Consider the following 10251-nt stretch of genomic DNA (forward strand, 5'->3'; position numbering starts at 1 on the left):
TGGAGAAGCAGAAAAGAGAGGATGAAAGTGCTAACGTGTGAAAACATAATGGAAGTCAGCCTGAAGGTAAAGACTGGGATTACAAAGTGAATCCAGGCTTGGCAACCAGCTGGAACACTTTTATTTTGCATACACACGCTCGATACGCTACCATATTGTGGTTTGTGTTCCCATTCGGGGGGAAGCTCGGAGGAACGTGGGAAATGTGGCGAGTGAGATGTGTTAACTCAGACCGGGCTCGGCCGCTGAAATACACGAATGTGCAAATTTTTTAGGGTGATGACAAGGATGAAGCTGTCAGAGATAAAATAATATTTGCATGGAAGCTGTACACTGTATATAAATATGTAATCATCTTTCAATTGTGTAATCATTGATGATATTGATAATGATGATGATGATGATCTTTTCAACAACTGGCAATAAATATACTCCAAATTTACAGTAGGCAAAAGTATATGTTAAGACATTGTGGGCGGTTTGGCTGAAAGTGTACTGAAGGTCACCTAACTGGGGTGTGTTTCCATCCAAATTCATACTGGGTGCAAAAATAAATAAAAAATAAAAATAAAATACTGTGACTGTATTTAGTAAGTGTTCCCTTATTGTAGATCTACACAGTCTACCTCAGAGAGCTGAAGGACTCTAAGATGCTTTGTCCTCCAGTGTACTTTCATTGTTCCCATAGCTAAAAGGCTAAAGGGGTTATTCAAAGAAAAGGGACATGAATTCATGCCTTTCTTTGGAGGAGATTAAATACGATTTGGACTATAGACAATAATGTATAATTTAATGATGCCTGAAAATGTATTTGCAGGACTGCAGAGAACCTTTTTATATTTTTCATTATGAAAAGTCTTTGGATATATGAGAGGAGTAGGATACAGAGAAAAGTTCGCTGTTTTAAACTTTTAGAACTCTTAAGATGAGCAAAAATACAAAGTTTTTGGTACTTTGGGCTAAACACAACAAAGCTGCCATGGGTAGTTTGTTGTGTGCATTGTGCCTGATAAGTGCTAACAGGGTACATACACAATGCAATGAGTGTGGGAGGAAGGAGGTCAGTAGGAGCCCTCAGCAGATTTTGTTTTTTTGTTTTTTATTTTTTCTAGGGGCCACTTTGCCCAGACTGGAAACTATTCTATGACTCTTAATAATTGTATTTTTCAGTGGAACTACAGTGTTTTATGAGGATAGTGTTTCATATGTTATTTTTACGCAGCCATCACCACAAACAGAATCCCTTTACCTTCAGTTAAAGTAAAAAAAGAAAGGAAAAAAGAAACCTGGAACAATCATGTAATCAGTTTATATGACTGCAGTTTCTGGTAACCAACAGAGGTAGGCTAAGGAAGAAAGTGCTTCTTGGCAAATACTGTTTTAGTATGATATAAATATAAATGATCTAGATCAGAACATGTTGGGAAAACTATGATGTCATTAACTTTTTATCACAAAATGATGAAATGTTCTAAGACTGACGTAGCAACCATGACAACAACCATAGTTAGCCTCATCTTGAAGCATCTGACTTAGAAACTGAGACACTGCATGTAACTTGTATCTGGACTTTTCGTTTTGGCAGTAATGGTACTCACCATCAATCCATCCATTCATCCAGTCATCAATCCATCCACTACCATTTCCTGGTCCAAGCTGAGGTGTCTTGGCCTCTCTTTTTTTGGTCACCACTAGATTGACAAAGCTCTTCTTGGAGTTGGACGGATATTTTGGAGACATTTCCACCTCCTGTGGCTTTGAGGTGGCTGTGGCTTAGAAGTTAGAGCAGGTCATCTACAAATCAGAAGGTCAATGGTTCAATGTTCCAATCAAAGAATCCTTGGGTAAATTGCTCTGTGATGCGTTCATTGGCATGTGCATGAATGCTTTGAGAACTAGTCCACTTATAATTTTCTCTGGGTTGGCCACATTTGCAACGCTACCTAGGATACACACGAGGTATCCACGAGGCAGATGCCTCCAGAGTTCCTCACCCTATCTTTAAGCTTCAGCTCAGACAACTTTCAGTCAAAGCCCTTTTGTAGCCTTGATCTTATTCTTTGGGTTACCACCCACAAGTCTTACTCACAGGTAAGGTTAGAAATAAAGATCTGTAAATTCCAGTAAATCAAAATCTTTGCTTTCAGATAGAGGCACCATATCCCTCAGTGAAGGCATGATCATGACCCACCAAGAATGTGGGTCACCCTCCTATTCTGGCTAAGAAGTTCTGCTCATAAAAGTTACGAACAGAATCAGTGGAGAATCAACCTGATGGAGTCCAGTGCTAATTAGGAACGAGTCTTTTTGCTTGCAATGTGGACCGAGCTCATACTCTTGAATGTCACATCATGTTTTATACAACTTAAAACTAGTGACTGAGACCATAAACTCATCGCGAAAGTGTTTGTTGCGGTCACAGATGGAGTGGCCTCTCTGCAGCCAGTGTACTTCCTGTTTCTCCTGCTGGTCATTAGAAAGAAATCAGGTTAAAGTCCCTTCACTTTTTCTGACCTGGAAGCTCCATGCATCTTACATACGCAGACAATAAAATTCAATAAATAAATGCAGTAAAGAGTAATTAGATTATTTTATAATTTACTCTGTGAATTCTTCTAAAAATCACCAAACACAAGATGAATAAAGAACAAACATGTGACCTTGTCTTTCACTCTGGTTCATTTCTGATTAAATGAGATGTTAAATTTTCACAAGTGGCACACTATCTTAATGTCTATCATCTCACGCTGCCACGTGAGAGTTATGACCCTAAGTAGCTGACAACTTTCACAAAAACAATAACACAGCCTCCCACCTCCCTCCCACCATAACACTCTGTCTCCCATGAAGAGCCATAATATCCCTTTCTAAACAGGAAACAGACACAAAGAGAACACATGCCCTTGTGTATGCTTGGATGTATATCCCTGCGCCCCTGTGTTTGTGCACAATATGAAATGCATTACTGCTAGATTTCTGCCCGCACGGGGCATCTGCAGTCAGTGTGTCATCGCAGAAATATCCAGTTTATTGAGTTGAAAATCGACCATGAGTGAGTGCACTTAGCCTTTGTGGAGAGATGGGGGGAGGAAATGGTCAAATGCACATTTCCCTCCATGGTTTATTTATCCTTTGGTTGCCTCTGGTGTGCTCTGCTACATTGCTAGAAGCATATATGTTAAAAACTCACGAACAAATAAACAGTCCAAGTAAACAGACCACGGCTGACCACAAATGCACAAACAATTCGTATATATGAGGACAAAGAAGAAACCACCAGGGAGCACATACTATAGGACCCACACATAAAGCCTTTGATACAGCAGCTTCAACAAATCAATGACCACATGATCTTGATTATTGATTGATTGTATTATGGCTCCAAAGTTGTTGTGTTTGTTATATTAAAACCACAAATAGGCGCTCTGACCCAAGTATTGATGCATTCAAGAGGCATTTCTAAATGCCACTTAATGAAGCTGTAATTTCTGTCTTTAATCAGACGAGTAATTGCGACCTCAAGACTCATTTTAAAAATAGGAAAAGAAAGGGGGAAAAAAGGGTTTAAATTGTGTATTTCTCCATTATTGTGTAGTTAATTCAGCCAATATTCAGAATGATTGCGCAGGCCGGAAGGAAGGAGACAGAGAATGTACAAACGCACGAAAGGGATGATGGATGAGGCGTGCAGAGCGACTAATTTGTGACCGGCTGTTCACACCTCTCGGCAGAGGAGGCGGCCCCGCTGTGTGAGCCGTGTAAGGTTCTGATTGCACTGATGTTATTGAAGTGACGCTCTCTAACTCACAACACCTGGACCCCTCTGCACCGGCTGGCCTCCAAGCCTCGGCGCAGGCCAAGAGGACACAGCAGGGGTGGAGGCGATGGCGTCCTGGCAGGGCAGGGCTGGGCTGATATCTTGGCCAGGTCATGAACCCGCTTGCAGTTTGACATCCTCTGTTCATACTTAGAGATTTTATGAAAGGGTGCACGATGGGTAAGAATGTAGAAACTCCTCCTCGTCAATGTTATTGTTCTAACTAAATGGCTGTTCCTGAGGCTGAAAAAGTATCAGAAGCATGAAAAACTGCCATCCCTCTAACGTCCACTAGAGGCTCCAACAGTAAATCATTCACCATAGGCTCCCATTTTAAAATGTCCAACTTTAAAGCCGAATTAAACATGTTTACAGCTTGATACAAAAAGACTGATTTCCCCTGCATAACAACTGTATGGGAGTGAAAGTTTAACTTTTTTAGAATGATGTTAAGGTCTATAGTTAGGGTTGCAGCCTCTTTGACTGACACTTGGATGGTGGCACAGATGGCTGTAGCTGCTAGATGTCTTCTAGTCTTCACCTCAGCTAACTGGACCATGTTTGTGCTGCTAGTGCATTTTGGAGCATTTAAATTGTACTAAAAGGTGGTAAACATTAGACAACATACAGTTTTCAGCATTTTCAGCACTGGCGAGGTCAAAACTCCAGCAACAATTATAAAGAACTTGGCCACAAGTACAACATGTTTAGTTTTTGGCTTTATTGAAGCATCATGAGCCTCCTGTAGAGAGAAGTGATTCGAGAAGGAGTGAGTGTTTTGTTTTTTTCCTTGGTTGACGCATACATTTAGGTACAACTACTCAAAGAAATCTCCCTAAAACTCGTCTGACATTTTTGACCTTATTCCAAAGTCAGGAAAAATCTGAAGTCGCACAAAGAGATGAAAGTGACAAATGACTGAAATGATAAACTGATTAAAATTAATTATGTCAATTAAACTTTAATTTGCTTGCCAGTGAAGCTAAGCTCTGGTTTCTTTCATTCGATGACGTGTAAGCAATGCAGTTTATCTTGATTCAGGTCCATGTGAAGCGTCCTGATGCAATAAATCAAAATGTGTTTTTTTTATGCGGCTGAAAACAGTTAATGAGGATGCCTGTGCTGGTGACTTAGGACAATAAAAATTTACAGGACCCAACAGGCTTTGAGCTTCAAGTCGGGTAGGGGAAATTAATGTTGTCTGTTGTGTGAAGTTTGTTATGAGGAAGAAAATAATGCCTAGGTACAGCCTGATTATTTAAGATAAAAGTGAGAACACCAGTGAAATTAAATGTTATTGGTCTGCCAAAATATTTTCAGAAAAACTGACAGTTCCTTAAAAAATATACAGAGAGTTTCTGCCAAACACATTGACTCACCCATCCAAATCACTGAGTCCAGTCGTTCCAATGACTTGTGTGGTCATAGGTATATAAAATTAAGCACCTATGCATGCACACTGCTTCTACAAACATTTGTCAAAGAATGAGTCGCTCTCAGGAGGTCAGTGAATTCTAGCATGGTACTGTGATGCCACCTGTGCATCAAGTCTACTTGTGAAATTTCCTCATTCCTAACTATTCCACTGTGAACTGCTAGTGTTCTTATAGCAAAGTGGAAGCAACTGGAAACAACAGCAAATCAGACACAATGAGGTAGGTAGGAGGGAAAATCACAGAGGCACTATTGCTGAGGAGCATAGTACCCCCAGAGTAAGTCGCTATAGACTTCCAAACATCATGTGGCTTTTGGATTGGTTCAGAAGCTCTGGGTCAAGAGCATAGTGGAATTGGTTTCCATGACCAAACAGCTGCATCCAAGCCTTACATCACCAAGTGCAATGCAAAACACCAGATGCAGTGGTGTAAAGCACACCACCACTGGACTTCACAGCAGCAAAAACAAGTTTTTTGGAGTGATGAATCACATTGCTTCGTCTGGCAGTCGGATGGACAAGTCTGAGTTTGATCTTTGCCAGAAGAACAGTACTTGTCTGACTACTGTGCCAAAAACAGTGGGATTTTTTGGATGTTTTTTAAGAGTTGCACCCTTATGCTGAATCATTAAAAGTTCCGTTCAAGGTTCTTTATTTGTCACATGCATAGTTATACAAGTATAACACACAGTGAAATGTAGCCTGACACGCTCCTCGACATGTGCAAAAATGGGGGGGGGGGAGAACAGAGGAAGAACATTTTCTTTATTTATATTGGGTGAATGTGCAGTAGTAGCAGGAGGCAGGTGAATTCTGTACATTAATATGAATAGACATCTGACTATTTTACAGGATAGACAATATAAACATATTTAAAATTAAAGGAATTTGGAATGTACATTGTGCCTTGGTTTAGAGTGTTTGGAAGAGTCCTGTCTCAGTCAATTATAGATGATGTAAGAGGGCGGGTGTGTGTGTTTAGGGCCCAGATGGCTTGCGGAAGCTCCTCTTGAGTCTCTCTGTCCTTGCCCGGATGATGCGGAACCTTCTACCAGATTGCAGAAGTTGGAACAGTTTGTTGCCAGGATGGGACGGGTCCTTCAGTATCTGCGCTGCTCTAGTCTGGCATCTCCTGGTGTAGGTGTCCTGAAGCAGGGGGAGAGCAATCCTGCAGCAGCGTTCTGCTGTACGGATCACTCTCTGGAGAGCTTTTTGGTCCTTCACACAGCTGTTCCCAAACCACGATGTCATGCTCTGTGTGAGGATGCTCTCCACAGCGCCTGTAGTTCCAGTGAAACGTCTTAGTTTCACTGGAGCTAAGACATTTTGGGCAATTTGGTGCTCCCAACTTTGCAGGAACAGTTTGTGCATTGGTGCACTTTCATGTTGGAACAGAAAGAGGTCATATTAAACCCAACAGATTAGGGATGGATGTCACTCTGTCTTCTTATGAAGGTGACTAGTGAATATTTTTGGCAATATAAATGATCTAAACAATGTACTTTTTTTCTCAGAAACAAAATTAGGACAAGTTTTGATAAAGTTCAACTCCTTTATACAACCAAAAAGGAAAAAAAAACCTTTGACCTTCATGACTGTTTGGACTGTACATGTGCCAGTAGCCACAGCCACCTGTGTCACCATCCACCTGTCAGTGAAAGAAGCTGCATGTCTAAAAATGCAAACTTTAAATCATATTAGCGCTTAAACAGGTAACGTTTTTTTTAATACAGTTGTTAGGAAGGAGGAAAGTGTTAGACCAAAACAGTTTGGGGGGGGGGGGGGGGGGGGGTTCAAGTAACCATGTTTATTTCTGCTATAAAATTGGGCATGTTAACATGGGAGACTCCTGGGACTGACTCACTGCTGGAGCTTCAAGTGCATGTTAGAAACTGTAGGGTTTAACTTCATATATCAGCACCAGGAGTTGCTCAAATGAGACTATTGTTTGCTAGCTTACAGGAAAAGACGGTGGTTAAGGGTGAGATTAAAACACATTTAAATGTAATTATATAAAGAGTAGAGCTTTTCAGGTTTGTGGATATTTCTGTGCATTTAATTTGCAGTGTAGTATGCACTGCATTAAAAACACTATCTAGGGAAACACTGAGTGTTTTAACTGGGGAAATATAAATGAATTAAAAGATGAATTACACCATCAGATCAGAGCTGGTTAATTGAACACATACTGTACACACTGCAAATTACATGTTCACTCGTGCTTCGGGGCATCCATAAAATCATAAACTAATATATCCAGTAATTAAAAACCAGGGCAAAGTATAAAGGCTAAGATTATATAATCTGACATTAAAAAAAGTAAAGTGACATTCACACTCTACTTTTTTTTTTTTTTTTTACACACTGACGTATGGGTGGGTTATTGCCTAACGAAATATCCACCAGGCTTGATATCGAAGTTTCAAACTGGGCACACACTCCGTCTGGCAGGAAGGAATGAAACTCCGTTCGCTTACATGTTCTGACCCGCTTCAATATAACACCACGCTGCACATTTAGCTGACCTTCTCGCACCTTTACTGAGCTATCCGTGTCATATGAAAGACAGGCCAGACCTTTCATATGTCCATAAAGTTTTAACAAGCCTCACACACAGGTGGGGGGAAAGGGGAGTAGAGACATTCTTGTCTGATGAACACGTCCACATTTAAACACCAGGAGGACATCTTGGTTAATGCCACAGGGTCAAACACGGGGGATCTTATACTGGGGATGATATATGATATCTGCGTGCACTGCCAGCACAACTGCAAACACAATCTGGTTTTATCAGCTGTCTAACACCATCAATTCTCACAGAGTGGACTTTTATTTAGCGTGAACACGGAAAAACAAGGCCTTTTTATTTCTGATGCTGTATATCAGCAGGAAGCCTTCATGATTCTTTTCCTAGTTCATTCCCACTTATCTTTGATCATTTGTTGTTGTTGTTGATTCCTAATCTTTCTTTCCTTTCCACAGTTCAGTGTGTTAGCACCAAATAAATCTCTTAAGTTTTACAGATATTATGAACATTTATATGAATATGAAAATGTCATGATAGACTAGACTCATTTTTCAGACATTTTTAAGATGTCTGAACGGTGACTAAGGTCACAGGTCACTGCTTTCTAAGCATCCCAAAATTAAGTTTTATTAATACATTTCACACTGCCAGCAATCTCCTACAATCACTTGCCAACTAGTTGGGACATAAGTATAATTTTGCTGCAAGTTTTAAACTCACAGGTAAACTTTATGTATACTTACTTGTGAACTTTAGTCTACTACAGGAAAATGTATTAAGGGAAGTAGTTGAATTGAGACAGTAACAGTATCTTCATTAAAAAGTTTTTTTTTTAAATACAGGTTTTCACAGGACTCTATCTAGTCCTCTGAAAAAAATAACTGCACTCTTACTGCATCGATAGGAAGTACAAGGCCATTTCCAAACTATTTGAGGTCCATCATGCTACAGTAAAAAATGTAACTAAGTGGAAAACATTCAAGAGAAGTGCCAGTCTTACCAGGAGTAGACATGCCAGCAAATTCACTCCAAGGTCAGGCCATGCAATGCTCAGAGAAACTGCGAAAAAACAAACAAACGACAACCCCAAAAAACCCCAAGAGCTACATCTCAGACTCTGCAGGCCTCACATAGCATTTTAAAAGTTAAAGTTGATGAAGGCAAAATTAAAAGACCAAACACGTATGGGTTGGTTGGAAGGGCTAAAAAACAACATGGCAGCTTGACTTAGGTTTGGTACAAAGAGGAGTCTGACTGACTCAGTGACTGCAAGCAAAGTATTCTAGAAAAAAATCTTTTGTAGCATCTAAGCCACTCTTCTTTTTTCTAACTGGACAATGTTTCTGATCTGGGACCTCAGTGCACATATGAACATTTGGCATACGAACAATAACAGTATGTGTACTGTTATCGCTACGTGTTGGATACACTGTGTATGTTAACGCAGGTCAACAGCAAGCCAAACTCAATTTTCATGAGCCAGGAAACTGAGCGTCTTGCTCCTTTATTACAGTCTTCTCGACGGCTTACAATCTTTTACAACTGTAGCTTGAATAGCTCGATGAAAGTGCTGAGTGAAACTAAAAAATAAACCAGAAAATAAAATATCCTTTAGCTCTTTGACATTGTGAAATAAATGCACAAAAGAAATAGTTAGTGACAGAAAACATGTATCAAAGTTAGTCTTAGCTGCTAAGTAATGATAAACAATAGTTTTAACAATCCTCTGATATGCAAATTAGATCGCTAGCATCATTGCTATGTTAATAGACCATGCTCTAAGCAAAATCCGCTTCTGGGATAAGGCTAATTCCTGGCACAAACACATTCACAAAACGATCTCTAAATCAGCTCTTATAAACATATAAAACAACCAGAACATGTAATAAACTTACAGCCATTGCTTTCGATGGTGTATATAAAGATTCAGGCCACAGGAGATGAAGTTTAAACACAGATAGGCAGGTTTTCTGTACAATGCTTTTCCCGACTGACTGCAGCGTCTGCTTCCCACAATGCATTGCGAACACAGATTACTCCTTCAAAATAAGATACAGAAAAACTAATGCTGACTGTATAGAACATATTTTTAACTAAATGACTCTCTTTTTTAACATAAATTACCACAGATGAAATATGACATTTTATCACTAAATTATTATGAACCATTTTTTTTTAAATCTTTTACTTGGGACAGAACAGTATGCTTTTTCCATCTGTCCTTGTTCTTGTTAAACTGCCTCTAAAACACAATATTCAGTCGCATTCCTGTGAAGGTCTGGTTGCTTTTATCTACAATTTCTTTCTGTGGACAAATGTAGCAAATAAGATAAAGATGAAAAAGGACAAAAATCACACGACAATGAGGTTCACCTTAAGGGCCAAATGTAGGATTTGGTAAGAGTGGCTTGTCTAAAACATAGAAGAGTGTGGCAGAGGTGAAGAAATAATGGTTTGACCTTAAAATGATGG

At 39.7% G+C, this 10251-nt stretch overlaps 1 long non-coding RNA gene across 1 annotated transcript; it reads right to left on the bottom strand.

Moving 5' to 3' along the window:
• Positions 1–1635: 1635 nt before the first annotated feature.
• On the bottom strand, positions 1636–9974 carry LOC113008271 (uncharacterized). The gene is made up of 3 exons (XR_013902399.1): positions 9675–9974; positions 8780–8838; positions 1636–1794 (listed from the first exon to the last, which is right to left on the bottom strand). It is a non-coding gene; the product is annotated as an uncharacterized LOC113008271 (long non-coding RNA).
• Between the last annotated feature and the right edge of the window lie 277 nt (positions 9975–10251).

Source organism: Astatotilapia calliptera, chromosome 16 (genome assembly GCF_964374335.1).
Source record: "Astatotilapia calliptera chromosome 16, fAstCal68.1, whole genome shotgun sequence".
Lineage (NCBI taxonomy): Eukaryota > Metazoa > Chordata > Actinopteri > Cichliformes > Cichlidae > Astatotilapia > Astatotilapia calliptera.